At 38.8% G+C, this 17,341-nt stretch overlaps 1 pseudogene; it reads right to left on the reverse strand.

Annotated features, from left to right (window-relative positions):
• Positions 1-6,976: 6,976 nt before the first annotated feature.
• On the reverse strand, positions 6,977-7,893 carry LOC103328260 (antimicrobial ginkbilobin-2-like protein pseudogene; annotated as a pseudogene).
• Between the last annotated feature and the right edge of the window lie 9,448 nt (positions 7,894-17,341).

Consider the following 17,341-nt stretch of genomic DNA (forward strand, 5'->3'; position numbering starts at 1 on the left):
TGTTAATGGTTGCACCTCCATCTACCATCACTTCGGGAATAGGAATACCCCAAAGTGTGCTGTTATGGACATGTTATGAACAGGGTCTAAGGTGATTGGCCATTTCTTTGGTTGGTTTGGAAAAAAAGTCATTTCTATTAGTTTCATGGTAGTTCTGTTTGGCAGGAGGTGTTTGTTGTTCTTGAGAACACGCCCCCTCGTGGTGTTTCCTTGGCATTCTATCACGCCTCAATTTTTCTCGCAAGATAAATACCATATTAATGCCTAGATCTCCTTGTAACAAAGGCTTTCTAATTCTGCACTAAAAGCCTCAGCTTTCATCCAGCTTCATCATACTCCATTTGCTCTTCCCATATTCTTCTCGTCCAGCCTTCCACCTCCTATTTCGAGGAGTCCAACTGTCATCTGTAGATGGTTCATAGTCCAACTACTCCTCTTCATACTCTTCACCAGCTTCTTATCCTCTATCGAATAGGTTCAATTCACCTTGTGTTTGTGAAGGTACAAGTTGATTGACCGAGGGTGAGGCAAGATGGATGGAAGGTTTGCTCGAGATTTTGTCTTCACACTCTTGTGGTTGATGTGTTGTTTGTTCCGCCTGAGGAACTACTTACGGATTCTTCCTATTCAGCGTAACTTGTTTCGGAAGTACGTGTCATTCCCTGTTCCTCGAGGAAGGTGCGATTGTCTTTGAACTCTCCTCTTCTTCCGAAGTTCTAGTTAACCCAGCAGTTGGTCTCTCGCTCTTTCCAATAGAACACCATCCGCCTTCTATGATAGTTGCTATGACTTTCCATTTCCTGCATCTTAATTGGTATCTCTTTCTTTGGCTGCTCACATTCTTCTCTGCGTGAGCAGTGCTTTAGATAGTCCTTCCGTCTGGCTCTGCCTTCTTGAGATGGAGGGCCGAATCGGGCCTTGTTGGGATGATGTTCCAACTCACTGTCAAAAACTCTAGGTGTGGGCTGACTCGCTTGTCCAGAGTCATTTTAACTCACTTTAACACTTGCACTTGCTGCATAGCACTACCCAATGGCCGAGATAGTTGCCTTTGGCCTTTGACTAGTCTCCCTTGTGACTCTTTCTGCCTCACTGGAGCTAGCTTCTATTTTTGGTTTGCCTATCTTCTATTCTCGGCAGTTTAAGTTGACCATGTTGACTTGAGGTTGGGAAAGGGATCTGTTAATCGAGGGAGGTGTCTCCTCGCTTTAGTCTTCCTCTTATTATTTCTTCCTGTATGTCATCGCAATATTGTCGCCCTTGAGTTCCTGCTGGCTTGGGCAACCTGTGGGATGTATCTATTACCTACAGAGCAGCATCTCATCAAACAAAGCATCAACCTTAGTTAGATCAAAGGAATAGACCTTGTTCTGTGTTGGTTTGTTTTGAACAAACCCTTCTGTGAATGATGGCGGCTTCGGTCCTTTGGTAGCTTTGTAAGAGCCTTTGTATCGATGGGATGTTTCGACTTTGCCATTTCTGCCACTGCAATTTCTCTTTCCTCCGAGCCCTCCGTGTCTTCTTCTGATTCTACCTCAACCAGATGGACTGAAGAGGAATGGGTTTTGTAGTATGTGCCTTTGGAGGAGTTTCTCTTTTGTTGTTCTTTCCTGTGCAGCTCTCATACTTAGATGCTTTGTCTGCCAGTTCTACCAGATCTCCAAACAACATCCCATCAAATCTTTTTCTCAGAGAGATTTTAAGGGCGATTTGAGCCATCTTGATGAAGTGCCTTTCTTCCATAGGGATTCGGTTATGAAGTCCTGAGCAGGCTCATCTTCACTGCTGTTTGAGGGTAGCAAGATCACTGATGGTGACTTATGGCTGGATCCTGAAATAGTAGTCATGGAAAACATTTTCCATCTGCTCCCAAGTTTGAACAGAGTTGGCTGGTAGGCTAGTATACCAGGTGAAGGCTTGTCTAGAGAGAGAATTCTCAAAAAGCCTCAGTTTTAACAAAGGGTTATTTTCTATGGTTATGCAAAGTGGACAGAGAATCGCCTATATGCTTAACTGATGAAGCATGGTGGCCTTCTTCGTTGAACAAGGTAAAGTTTGGTACCTTGAAACCTAGGGATAGAGGTATTTGATTAATGTAAGTGGATATGGCTTTCCATAGGTGGGTCTTTCTCCTCTTCCCGCTTTAGGTTCCTTCATCTCTCTGATCTAGGTGTGCCTCCCTGTCATTTAAAGCATTGACAGGGTGTGGATTTCATCCCTATTCGGCTGGATGTGGTCTATCTTGTGCTCCATTATGTACGGCGGGGCGTAACTTCTTCCTGTGTTCTTCCTCTTCTTCAAAACTGATAATTCCTCCAGCTTTGTCCTCGATCTGCTCATGTCACCATGTTGGCAAGGGTTAATTTCCCTTCGCCTCCTCTGCCTCTTCTGGTGGAGGGAATGGATTGGGATCCATTCTCCGGGTCTCAGCAATAGGGCAACATACGGTGATGCCTCGCATAAGGGCCAGTCTTGATCACGTGGGGCCATAGGTTGTGGAATAAGTGGAGGTTCGGGCCGATTAGGGGGCCGGGAGCCCGAATCGTGTAGGCCTTCGCTGAACTGACCCTCCTACTCTTGGATGGGAAAGGCTCTTCCTCTGTCCGCCCTGCTTGGATTTCTAAGTCCCGTATCCCACTATCTGCGGCATGAGAGGGTTTTCTTGATATGACTATGCCAATCCTAGTGAAGGGCAAGTAAGGAGGTCTAGCTTTGGACCACAACATCTGGTTTGGAATTCCGCCATAGCATGTCCTCACGGTCTTTCCGAATCGCGCTGCTTGACTTGCCATTATATCATGGTGCCATATGTTATTAAGAGTATCCTAGCTCTTTGTGTTGTGGCCTTATACAGCCGAATACACTTCACATTCGATTCAACCTCCCGAGCGACCACGAAACTTACTACTCCGAGCATCGCATGGGTTGACTGCCGACATCACTTTCTTCTCAATCCTCCTCGAGAGCTACTTGATCTCTTCCACTGTGCGCGTGGGTTCGCTAGAACTTCCAATATTCATATACTTTAGAAGTTTTTCCTAGGAATACGTATATTGAGACGTCCCACTGGGCGTGCCAAATTGTTCACCCATTTTATGTTTGCTCCTGTGATGGAATAGTAAAGTTCCCCATTGCCTTGAAATCCATTGACTGGTCAACAAATCAACTTTCTTTAGTGTGCGAGAGTGCCACTGCTAGTAATAAAAATTATAGCAGACTTCTTAAAAATAGATAACTTACACCCCAAGTTACTAATTTCTATACAAGCGATTGTGAATTTGGGTGAGGAATATCTCCCAAGTAAGTTCTTTTCTGGCCTCAGACTAGTGAGGACTTCACAATTTGTCACAGTACAAATCAGGTAGTTTTGGCCAGAACAAATGATAAGATAGTGAACTGCTTTTAGGCGTATGCCTTTTACAAAACTCAAGGAAAAAACGAACTCTAGAAGACAAAAGAAGGGACTTCCATTTTGCTGGATATAAGCTGACCGATCTTTGGCTGGACTGTATGCCTGTGCTAGATGGACTTTCAAAGCAACTTCAACTATTGAGTTTCAGCTGTAAATTGATACCAATGTTCAAGTTTGGCAAATCTTTAATCTATTTCAAGCCTTGGACGGCTCCTTAAACGGGCAGAGTGCGGTCTCTTCAATTTGAAATGGGCGTAAATGGCGGACTTGAGGATTACCGAGCCGAGCATTTGTAGTACTGTGCCGCTTGATCAAGGCTCTCCATAAATTTGTTGAGGTTTTCATATTTGTAAAAACCTGAGCTATGCTTGATTCAGCCTTTGCTGAACCAAATTTGTAATGTGAGAAATCTCGTTTTGAATGACTTTTCTCTAAGTCTGAAACTGGAAGTTTTGATTTGTAGCTAGCTTCTTTCTTGTGGCTCAATGAGCTTTTGGTTGCTTTAGTTCGTTTGAAGGCTTTTCGAGATCAAGTGATCATTTTGAGTTTTTGTCTTTGATTGATTATTTGGTTGTCCTCTGTTCTGTTCACCCTCTCTTATATTTATAAGAAATGTCTTAGAGTGGGGTTTCTAATTCTTTAATAATAGGAGGCAAAAATTCTCAAAAGATCTTTCATTTTTAAATGCAAAGGAAAAGGAATTTTTATCAATTCTAGCAGACAAGCCCTCAATAGTCAGTTCTAAGGCAGTCATTTGCCTGTATTTCTTGAAAGGAAACCTAACCCTTCTTCCACTTTAACTTGCTTTTGTGAGAGCTCAAACTGTGATGGGTAGTTTGATTTTCCGTTTGAACAACTCCCTGCTTCCTACTTATCTCCAAAATGTAGTCTGCTTATCTCTTGAAAATGGTGCCTTTCTTTGGAGCAGAATTTTCTTTGAGTACATAAAAGGGATTTTGATTTTCTGGTGGTAGAGATTTCAGAGATGTCTTTTTCATATCTGCCTTTATTTAACTCTCTTATCAACCCAGTTGAAAATGCTGAGTTTTCAAAGTTTTTCCCTGGCAGTCTCGTGGGTCTGCCTCTAAATTTTGGGCTTTTCTTCTTTTAACTCATGTCAAGCCCAGGTTGAGTTTTCGGAGCTATGGGTGATTTCTTTCTCTCTGTTCAAGCCCAAGTTTATTGTCATGTTTTGACAGATTCTAGGCTGGGCTTTCTTGGATTTTGAGCCCTTGATCCCTGTTTAATCGCAAAGTCCAGATTTTCTTGGGTCCTGTGGTTTGTTTTCACTATTATGGACCTCCAATGTTGGACTGAGTGTGTATTTTTGGCCCATTATTTAGGGAACACTCGTGGCTGCCAAAAATTGATATGGGCTTTTGATCTTTTCAGATGGGTGTGCCAAATTAGGCCCAAACAACACCCCCCATATTATGGGGGCAATTACAAACTCATACCAATTTTTATTGACTTGTTTGACCAGTACCCAAACTTTACAACACCTTTCAAAAGACACCCTCTGTTACCCAATTTGTTAGTAAATCCGTTAAATGTTGATGTGACAATTGTAAATTCTATTTTTTAAGCTAACATGGCACCCAAAAAAAAAAAAAATTCCTTTAAAAAGTATAAAATAAAAAAATAAAAAAATAAAAAAAATAACCCACAAGCCCCATAAAACCACCAATCACTCCCACCAACGCACCCCCCGCGATGAGGTCTCTATCCCCATCCGGAACATCCATGACAAATGCTACCCTCATCCTAGCCACCACACGACCGTACCTACCAACCTCCCCCGCCCTCATGCCCAGCGACCCATTGTAATTCTCAGTCTCAATCTCAGTCTCTCTTTCTCTCTCTAGTACCAAGAGAGACAAAACCCATATTTAAATGAGTGAGACAAAAATTTCAAAACCGAAAGTCATCCCTTTCTTCTTTGCGACTCCTTGCAATTTAGAGAGTTGTTAGAAATGTGCCCTAAAAGTCAATACATTTGATGTAATCTCCTTAGAGTACATTTCGTATATGATAAATAAAGGCCAAGTTTATTTGGTTATCTTTTGTACCGTGTAAAGAAACAAATGTCCAGGGTATGCTAAATAAGAGATAAAGTAATTTAAAGAAGATTAGATTGGGGAGACTTTAATCTCTAACTGTAGTATATCAAGTGTTCATAATCATAGGATTATCAAATGGGCACTGATAAACCGTCAAGATTAGCACATATCATGTATGCTCAATTAGGAGGATGGTTAGTCTCAAAACATTTGTGGAGATGACATTAATACAAGTATGTGGGTGCTCATTGGTGAATGAGTACACTAAACACGATCAACCGAAGTTCTCATATGGAGTTTTACATGTCAAACGAGAACTCATAGTTGCAATAATTTAAATTAGTCCTTAGACCTGAGGCATCATGGTTGTGTTGTGATGCGTTATTGATCTTTGATAGCTTGCAAAGGAAAGTCGTAAAAGACTTTCCTTATATGTTATTGGGATCTCTTAATTCATTATGGAGGCATGTGAATATACAATAAGGAATCTCTATATATCTTTGATAAAGGAGAATGTTTGAAGATATGATTCAGTTTTCACGTTGCATACCAAACAAGTTTTTGAATTTTTAAAAATGGATTTGAGAACTCATTGTTTTTAAGAAAAATCAAAGTTTTTGAGTTCCATACGTGAATAGGATACCAAACGCCCCCTAAATTTTCCCCCAAGGAAATGCTTTCTTCTAACCCCAATAAAATGACACATCAATATCAAACCACAACGTGGGAGCAAACAGCGTTATTGTCCGACTGCTGTACTTGTGGATAATGCAAGGGCTACCTTTTTCTTCTTTTTTTAAGGGTATGAAATTATGGGTTCACTATATCTATTGGTTTAGGTATTTAAAAAAGTTTCAAATTTTGGTTTGGACTATAGCCCTATTTAGTCATGCCCAAATATAAATGATATGATATAAATCCATCTGGTCCTTTTAAATCTTATAAAATCTTATGAAATAATATTTAAAATTCAAAAGTTAAAAATCTTGATTATACAAATCCATCAATAAAGCCCTATAAATCATTACATTCTGATTAAATCCATTGGAATTTTTTTTAATCCTTAAATAGTCTTAAATATCTCCTTTTGTTTTTAATTGTATCAATGTATTGATTATACCCGCTCCTTTTTTCTCTACATTTTTATTTACCATGCCATTAATTTTGATATCCCAGTTTTGCGCCTTTTTTTTTTTGGGTAAACAAAAGTTTAGGGAAGGGGAGACTACTCCATCCCTGGATTAGGGCATACCAAGGCCTCTTTGAGAACTTACAGAGGGTCTTAGCCCCTTTTTTAGTTTTTGCAAATTACCTACCAAGAGGGATTATCAGCAACGAGACTCAAACATAGTCCTTGATAGTGAAAGGAACAATCCTTACCAACTCAACTAACCCATGTTCGCTTTGCACATTTTTTTAAACTCTAGAGTTTCGGAAAAATAAATTTCTGGTATACGTGCATGGTCAAATATATATCAGAATGAAGAGGGTTGAGGCTGATAAATTAGACAATAGAAGTCCCATGCATATCACTTCATTTATTTGTAAGCATAATATGTAATAAACATTTCAGATTTATAACAATTAACATGTTTTCTAAACATGTTCTGACCTTATTGAATTATTATTGCTGCATGGTCATAACCGACTGAGAGCTATATAATCTAGTTAAGGATGAACAATAGGGTAAAGTTCATATCGAAAGTTACAACTCCCACCCACAACACGCCCACCTTGTTTCGCATCACAACAATTTGGTAATTCGCTTATCGCATCATCAAGACACTTCTTACAATCGGAACTAGAGAGGTCCCTCGTGCATTGAATCAAACCATATAGCGTTTCCGATGAGCTGAGCTCTAGCTCACCAGTAGCATAAAACTTTGGATTAGAAGAAGCTTTAGTAGATAACCCGCTTAACAATTCCTTAACTTTCGCATTGAATGGCGTGGGATCATCTACTTCTTGGACATTCCACATATAAAACTTGTTGTTGTTATCAATTTTCCCAGCAAAATTCACATTTGAGTACTTGAACAGGCAGTTGTCGTACCATATTATGGCTCCTTTTCTACTAGGGCAGCGCTCACCAAGCTTTTTGCTTGCTTCAACGAGACAAGTCTTGCAATCTTGGCTTGAGACATCCCCACGACATAGGGCTAGCCCATTCGCTTGGTTTTGGCCTTCACCAGTTGATCCAAGGCCAAATCCAGTAGGAGGAACTTCTGTATACAGAAGATTGAACAGCTGAATCAAGTTAGCACCATATGGGCTATTGGCAGTGTAGTTTTCTTTGCTGAAACAAAAATGGACAAGTGGTGAAACACCAAGGGCTGCATGGTGTAAAAGACAGAAGAGTAAGAAAAAGAGAGGGATTGATTTGGAGAACATATTGGCAGAAACTCAAAGTGGTTAATTTGTTCCGTCTTCTGTCCAGAACACACTCTATAAATACACATTTAGGAAGTTTCTAAAAGTACTGGTTATGTATGGCCTAGTTGAAATTGCTGACTTTTTAAAGTGGAACCCAGTCAAAAACATGAGCTGCTGAATTTATCTTTGAAATTAAATAATGCTCTTGTGCAATTGGATGGGGATACAAATGATGCTCAAAGACAAATTAAAGTCAGCCGCGAATGATAAGTCAAATGTGGAAAACAATCAAATTTTCAAAGCAGTCTATTATAATGACGGTTACTCTTAACATGCACCCCCACCTGTGGTATCACTCAAGTGTAATACATGAACAACACATATTGGGTGACTTAGGAGCAAGAGCGGAATTACAGGTTCTGGGGATAGCATTAAAAATCAAACATATATATCTAACTAAATAGCCCAATATATACTAGCCTATTAATTAAAGTCCAAAAAAGTCTTAAGTCTTTGTGAATTTAGTTGCACGGCATCAATAAACATACACATTAAAAATTAAAATAGGTACACTCTAAGTATGTTGTTGAACATATTTTCATTTTGATAATATATGCTTTTTGGTTTCATTTAATATGTATTTGTTTATGTTAAAGCTTATTGGAAATTAACATTTACCCTTGCACTTGAAGTCTCCAAGTTCGATTTCCCCTTCATCCAATATCGCTTATTAAAAAAGGAAAAAAATTATTGGAAATTAGTCAATAAAATTATGAACTAGTGTATTTTTAAAATTTATAAATTATAAAAAAAAAAAAAAAAATAGGAGCAATAACCTAAACTACAAGGAGGAGGAGGGTTTAAACTTGAGACCACTGCGGTTTGCAATTTAAGGCATTTTTCCACTTAGCTAGACCTCATTGGCGAACTAGCATGGTTTATATGATTTAAATTTTAAGCTAATAACTTTAGCTAACCCGTTGAAAAATTTATAGTTCCATCCTTACGTGAGAGCATGTATGGTTGTTTAATTTGACACGTGGATCGCTAACTCTAATACTATAAAGAAAGTTGTGATTTTATCCGAAACCAAGCAGTTGCTGTGCATTAACAATAAAACTAAGTGCGCTGAAGTTGATCTCAGCCTGTCCTACGTTTGCTTTTTCGCTAATTGCTAGTGGAAGCTTGAATCTCATTGCCGACGTAGAAAGGTGAAAATGACCAATGCAATGCCCGACAAAAGACAACAACTAAGGGCTCACCTCCACTAAATATCTTCTTTAGGAATGAAAAATAAATATATATTCTAGGAAATGGATTGTTGGGTTTCTTGTGCGGTGTTGACCTCAAAGTTATTTAGGCAATCTTCTAGATGGAAGTTGAAAAAAGTTGCTCTGGAGGTTGTCTTTTTGCAAAGGAAAGGTGTTTATAAAATTCAAATTTTTGGAAAGTGATTGATGTCATATTGACGGCCGGAGAATCGTGTGAGTGAACCAATTGGCCAAGTCTAGTTGGATAAACTGTGGGTATAATGCATTGAACCAACATATGCATGTTGTTGGAAATTTTAATAAGGAATTTTTGTTACCTAAATTTATACCTCACTTTTAATTTGTTATCTTAAAGAAAAATTTGAGAGAAATGTCACCTTAATTTTTCAAAATCCATGATTTGTCATTTGACTTTAATATCATCCAATTTTTCATCCATTGTTAAGGGTATTTTAGTCTTTACATTTTCAAAGAAAAAAAAAGAGGAAAAAAGAGACCTCTCTCTTACTTTCTCCCCTAACCCAACCCCACCCGGCCCCCCAAAACACATCGCATAGGACCGCCTCCCCCTTCCCCACTTTTTTCTTTTCTACTTTTCCACTGTGTTTATGTTGAAGGATCTAAAGTTTGATTGGTCACCCTCTATTACGTAGGCTACTGAATTGTTGGTTTGGGTGGGTTAAGGAAATTTGTGTGTGGCGGGTAGATGTTCCTGTTGTGCAAAAACACTTCAAGACCTTGTCGTTGGTGGACTATGCAACGGCACACACACACTCCTTGAGAATAAAGCACACACACCACGAAGAGAGTAAAACAAACACACAAGGAGACAAAGATTTATGGAGGTTCAGCCTCCTGCCTACGTCTTGTTGGTGATGCACCCAAGAAATTCACTAGTATGTAAGAACAACTTTTGTTACAATTGAACCCCCTTAGCTCTCACAAGAACCCTAGATCTCTTTTCTCTAACCCCTTCTCAAACCATTTGATGCCCTTGTAAACACTCAAGAATTCATCTTTGAATTCTGTCATGTGACTCAAAATAATTAGGGTTTAAAACTGATATGTTTATTCTTCTCTCAAGGAGAAATGTATCTACTACATATAGAGTGGTTACAAATAGGAAATATGTACAAAATCTCTTAATTCTACTCAAATTAGATAATTACAAAATCTCTTAATTCTACATATATTCCTAATAGGAACGTTGACTCATGCCAACACTCCCCCTCAAGTTTGTGCATAGATGTCGGTAATGCCCAACTTGTCAAGTGAGTGTTCAAATCGGCGCTTTGACACAACATGGGTCAACATATCTGCAAGCTGCTCTGAAGAAGGCACAAAAGGTATAGAAATTAACTTATGCTCCAGCTTCTCCTTAATGAAATGCCGATCAACTTCTACATGCTTAGTTCAATCATGTTGCACCGGATTGTTAGCAATTTCAAATGCAGACTAATTATCACAGCGGAGCTTTGTAGCAGCATTCGGTCTAAACCCAATTTCAGCAAGTAACCACCTCAACCATAGTATTTCACAAACCTTTTGGGCAATCCCTCTATGCTCAGACTCTGCGGAGGACCGAGACACAACGTTTTGCTACTTGCTACGCCACGTAACAAGGTGACCACCAACAAAGGTGAAGTAACCTTATGTAGAACGTCTATCTGTAATATTCCCGGCATAATCTGCGTCAGTGACCATTTTTCTTAAATAATAAACCTCTCTCAGAAGTAGACTTTAAATAACTCAGAATACGCATTACAGCAGCCATATGATCCTCACTAGGTGAATGCATAAATTGGCTAGCAACGCTTACAGCATAGGCAATATCAGGGCGTATCAATGATAAATAAATCAATCTCCCGACTAACCTTTTGTATCTTTCTCTGTTAGTTGGGACCTGATCCACATAAACACCAAGTTTATGATTCTCAACAATAGGTGTATCTGCTGGTTTACAGTCAAGTATTCCAGTATATGCTAGCAGGTCCATGACATACTTCTTTTGTGAAAAAAATAAGCCATGTTTAGATCGAGTGACTTCCACTCCAAGAAAATATTTCAGACTGCCCAAATCTTTCATCTCAAATTCAGATGTTAAATGTTTATGCAGTTCCTCGATTTCTACAGTATCATCACCAGTCACAATCATATCATCAACATAAATAATCAACAAAGTCACATTACCAACCCTGTGTTTAATGAATAGAGTATGATCAGTATTGACCTGTCGGTAACCAAACTTCTTCATAGCTGTGGTAAATCTGCCAAACCATGCCCGAGGAGACTGCTTTAACCCGTTCCTCGTTTCACCGGTAACCCTATAACCTGGTGGAAGACTCATGTACACTTTTTATTCTAGTTCACCATGTAAGAATGCATTTTTTACGTCAAATTGCCTCATGGTCCAATCCAAGTTTACTGCTAAGGACAACAAAACTCTGACAGTATTCATCTTAGCTACAGGTGCAAAAATATCATGATAATCAACTCCATATGTCTGAGTAAACCCTTTAGCTACTAATCTTTTCTTGTACCTCTCCATAGTACCATCTGCATTATATTTAACTGTGAACACCCATCTGCATCCTACAGGCTTCATTCCCTTTGGTAGATCAACAATGTCCCATGTATTATTTTTGTGCAACGCCTCCATTTCAATATTCATGGCTTCAGCCCACTTTGGATCATTAAATGCCTCCTCAATACGGGTTGGAATTTTAATATTATCCATTTTGGTCACAAACGCTTTGCATTCAGGAGATAACCTGTGATCAGACACATAATGGGCAATAACATATCTCTCTTTGCCTTTTAGTGAGTAACGATCGGTGGAACTCCATGGTTCCGTCTAAGCGGTAAAACATAATAATTATCAGAAGTATGAATAGAAGCACTTACCTCAGGAATATCCAGGGGAGCTTGATCGGGTACTATTAGAGAAGCTTCATGGGGGCAATTTATTCAATGACAGTAGTGACATCAGTTAAAATATCAGGTTCAGCTAGTGTAGCGAGTTCTGCGGTGTAGCGAGTTCTGGTCGGTTCTTCCTTTTGTATCAAACTATCCAATACTACTCCCCCTTGTAAATCTAGCCAGCTGTCTTTTACTACTAGTCTCCCCCTGAAGGACATGCTCAGGTGTATCAGAGAAGAACATTTCATCCTCAACAAAGGTAACATCCATAGAGACATATAGACGTCGGGTTGCAGGATGATAGCATCGGTAACCTTTACTGATGAGGAGAGAAACCGAAAGACACAACAGAGAGCACATGGGTCCAGCTTACTCCTCTGATTCTGATGGAGGTGAACATAGACGACACAACCAAACACCTTTGTAGACATAGTCAACATAGAAGAGGTAGAGACATGATAGGTCAGTACCTGCATAGGAGTTTGGAAATCCAAAACTCGTGAAGGTAGGCGATTCAAGAGATAGACTGCATAGGTAACAGCATCCATCGAACCGCTTTGGGCTGGCGCACCAAGCAACAGAGCACGGGCAGCAGGCAAGGATTTGCCCATTTTTACGTTCAGCAACCCCATTCTATTGTGGTGTTTGAGGGCAAATAGTCTCATGGAGTACACCCTTAGTGTGAAAAAAAAATTGGATAACGCCGAATTAACAAATTCTCCACCTTTATCATATCGAAAAACCTTGATCAGGAGCATCAATTGAGTCTGAATCATCTGATAGAAACGCTGAAAAAGTTTGACCACATCGCTTTTATTTTTCATCTCATATAACCACATCATACGAGTGCAATTATCCACAAATAACACAAACCAACGAACTCCCAAGGCTGTAGAAACCGTGGAAGGTCCCCAAACATCATAATGAACTAAATCAAATGGCATAAGCCGTTTATTACAACTTGGAAGGTAGGATACCCTATGACTCTTAGCTAAAATACAAGTCTGACATTGGAAATCAGACTCGTTGACACCATTAAATAATGCAGGAAACAAATGCCATAAATATCCAAATGAGGCATGACCAAATCGGTAATGTAGCAACCAAATCCGGCGATGCTGAGAAGTTTCGGCGCTACCAGCACGAAGAACCCGACTAGTTGCCACATCATCCACATAATAAAGCACCTTCTTTTTAGTAACACGACCAAAGATCTCCCGAGTTTGGATATCCTGTAGTAAGACAAAAGACGGATACATCGTACAACGCAGCTGCTCGGTAACTTGCGGTACAGATAATAAATTACTAAACAAAGATGGAACCAGTAACACTTTGTCCAACGGTAAAGCAAGTGTCAAGAGTATAGAACCAGCCCCCGTGATGTAAGCGGATTATTAGCGGTCAATGAACATGATTATGATGAGGCGGAAGAGTAGTAGAGAATAAAGCAGAATTATACGTCATATGGTCAGTAGCTCCTGAATCAATAATCCAACCTATATCTCGGGTATCATGTGCATGGAAAGCCTTGCCAAAGTTACCTAAAGGCGGAGGTGTTAGAGTGCTTGAGACGGCAGTCAAAGTCGGAGGAGGAGTAGCAGTAAGGTGGTTGTGCCTAGTGGTGATGTCACCACGAAGTGGGGGCAGCAGCCACATGAGCTTTGTTGTCCAATTGTTCCTTTTTGAAACACCTCTGCTCCTTCTCCCAATCTGGTACCCCATGTAATGCCCAGCAGGTGTCGATAGTATGTCTCTTCTCACCACAGTGATCACACTTCAATTTATCTTTTTCTGCAGAAGTCGGCAATGAGACGGAACAGCAGAAGAGCGGACCTTATCTGTTGAGAAACCAAAGCGGTGTTTTGGAAGCAAACACAACAGAGTTCCCCAATCTTGGTGCCGGATCCAAGCATAGTAATCTGGCGTTGAGCCTCTCGACGAACCATAAAATTACATTTTCGATACTTGGAACTTTATCACTTCGTAGAATATCACTTCGGACCTTGTCATAAGTATTGTCAAGGCCTGCCAAAAAATCATACACACGATCCGCCATAACAGAGCCTGAAAAGTCTTCATATCATCAGCACACTTCATTTGAAAAGGACGTCTCTTGTCCATTTCAAGCTAGATTGCCTTAAGTTCAGCAAAATAGGTAGAGACAGGGCTGACTCTCTTGCTTGAGACTAGTAGCCTGGCACCGCAGTTCATAGAGTGGGATATGTCAGAGCCATCATAAAACATCTAATTAATAGCATCCCAAATTTCCTTAGCAGTAATTAGAGTATGAAATATATTCAACAAACTGGGTTCCATAGTTCGCGCATCCGACTTTTCACAACAGACATCAGCAATTTTCCACTTCCCAAATTTCGGGTCTTTAGAATCAGGGCATCGATATCGCCAGTCAGGTAACCCAATTTACCTTGTGTAGTAGCATAGAGTTCGATCATCGAAGCTCATATCTCATAGTTGGATCCATTCAATTTGAATCCCATAGGTAGGTTGGTGGACGATTTGGTATGAACCGTCACAATAGGAGTAGAAGAAGAAGAGTCAGTGACATCTGACATGGTGATAGATAGTAGCGGCAGCAAAAGATTAGGTGACGACGACGACGTGAGAGATATAAGACAGCACAGGCTTAGGTGTATAGGCTAGGTGCAGCCGAAATAGGTATTTTTAGGATTAGGGTTTTGATGTTGTAGAGACGGATCGAAACCCGCTCTGATATCAACTCAAAATAATTAGGGTTTAAAACTGATATGTTTATTCTTCTCTCAAGGAGGAATATATGTACTACATACAGAGTGGTTACAAATAGGAAATATGTACAAAATCTCCTAATTCTACTCAAATTAGATAATTACAATAACATGGAAATTCTATTCCTAATAGGAACGTTGACTCACGCCAACAATGTGTTCCATCTTCTCTTCTCTCCTTTGTTAACCTAATCCTAATAGTCCTATTTATAACGCATAGGACTTTAGTTACAAGTTAACTAGAATAGGAAACATAAAAGACCACAAAACTAGGAGAAAATCTGTCCAAATCTCATCAGGAAATTGCAAAGCACGCACAATCCTCTCGAGCGCCTACAAAATCATCCCTCTGCATCTCGAGCGCCTGCAGCGTCCACTCAAGTGCCAGTGATTCTTCTTCTCCAGCTCCTACATCTTCTAGCAGCCCTTTTGGTTCCTTCTTTCCTCCCGCGTCATGGTAAGCCAAAACTTCAACAGTTCCATGGTAGAGAGCGAAGGAGGAAGGGGGAATGGATTTCAAGGTGGGCTAGGTTGGTTGGAGCCACCGGTGGTGCTCATGGATGGGGGGAAGGGGATATATATATATATATATATTTCAATTTTAATTGTTTAAAAGAGATACAATTTTTTTTTAAAATGATTTTTCCATTTTAAAAATACCATTGAAAATGGAAAGATTAAAATGCCCTTAAAAATGGATGGAAAATTGGATGGTATTAAAGTCAGATGACAAATCATGGATTTTGAAAAATTTAGGTGATATTTCTCTTAAATTTTTCTTTAAAGTGACAAATTGAAACTAAGGTATAAGTTCAGGTGACATTTTTACAAAAATCCCTTTTAACAATCAATTTGGATTAGGAAGAGCAATCCGTCTTTATGGTTAACACATTAAACCACTCAGAATTATGATATCTTTATTCTTACGTGGTGGAATGAGATGAAAGCACATGTCAATTAATTTTTTTTTTTATAAAGACAAAGTTCACTTTACAAAGATCCTCTAGGATATTATAACCATACAAATTAAATTTAAAGCCAAGTAAAATATCCATAGGAAAGTTACTAAACCAAATACAAGTATAGAATAATGTCCTATAGATATTTTACTTAGCTTTAAATATGACAACTGGCAAGACTGTCAACTGTCGCATTAGCCTCATGAAAAATGTGCTTAATATAAACTCAGGTAAAAGATCTTAATAAATTCTATTTATATTCAACAATCACTTCTACAAAAAAGGCCAAAGACGACGGGAATTTACTGTCGTGTATTCGGTTTTCAAACCGTCATAAAATCGACTGCCGTCTATTTGGGTTTCAAACTACGACGGCTTTTCACCGTCGTTGCTTATCTGTAAAGACGACGGCTTTTAAAGAAAATCGTCGTTGTTTAGAGGTAAAGATCGTTAATTATAGGAGGAAAGACGATGTTTTTAATAAAACCGTCGTGTATTGTATGTAAAGATGATGATTTTTATGAAAACCGTCGTGGATTGTTTATAAAGACATCATCTTTATATACAATAGACAACCTTTTTTTATAAAAAGCGTCATCTTTACCTACAATAGACGACCTTTTTATAAAAAGTGTCATCTTTACGTATAATAGACGGTTTTTTTATAAAAAGCGTCATCTTTACCTACAATAGACGACGGTTTTTATAAAAAGCGTCATCTTTAAGCACAACAGACGACGGTTTTTATAAAAAGCGTCATCTTTACGTACAATAGACGCAGCGGTTTTAATAAAAAGCGTCATCTTTACGTACAATAGACGACGGTTTTATAAAAGCGTCATCTCTACATACAATAGATGACGATTTTTATAAAAAAGCGTCATCTTTACGTACAATAATGCTTTTTGATTTCCTATGATGCTATACAACGATTTTAATTAGAAAACCAACCATAATGCTTTATCAAAAATAGTTTCTTTCATAAAACTTGAAGATTCAATAGTTATTACATAGTTAACCAATCTTTATTCTACAATAAACATAATTCCTAACAAGACCTACGTACTCCTAATCCAAGCATTCCTCATCCAAACATACAAATGATGTACAACTGAAGTCTCCTCCATCATCCCTGTAAATAAATCAAAATGACAAAGAGAGAAAAAAAGAAGCTAAGATTATAAACATAAAAAATTAGGTGGAAGAGAAATTTTACCATTGGTCCATATTTCCATAGAAAACTTGTAAATGAGCATAACAAAGACCATCGAGAACCTGCAAATTTTCAACAACAAAAAAACATACGACTCACATAGAAAACTTGCAAAAGAAAAAGTTATAAATCTGCAAGCTTCCTCCTCATCTCCTGATAACCAAATCAGAAAATCTAAAAAGAAACCAGAAAAAAAAAATATGTAAACAAATCAGACAAATCAATGGAGACAAAATATGAAATTATGGAGACAAAAAACATAACAAAAACGCAAAGAGACTAATCCAGAATTTACTAGCAAGATATACAAGGGTATTAAGAGATTAGGTGACTTTCAAATCAAACCTTTCAACCAGCTTTGATTCTCAA

The sequence above is a fragment of the Prunus mume genome, linkage group LG4 (genome assembly GCF_029339155.1).
Source record: "Prunus mume cultivar Tortuosa linkage group LG4, ASM2933915v1, whole genome shotgun sequence".
NCBI classification, from domain to species: Eukaryota; Viridiplantae; Streptophyta; class Magnoliopsida; order Rosales; family Rosaceae; genus Prunus; species Prunus mume.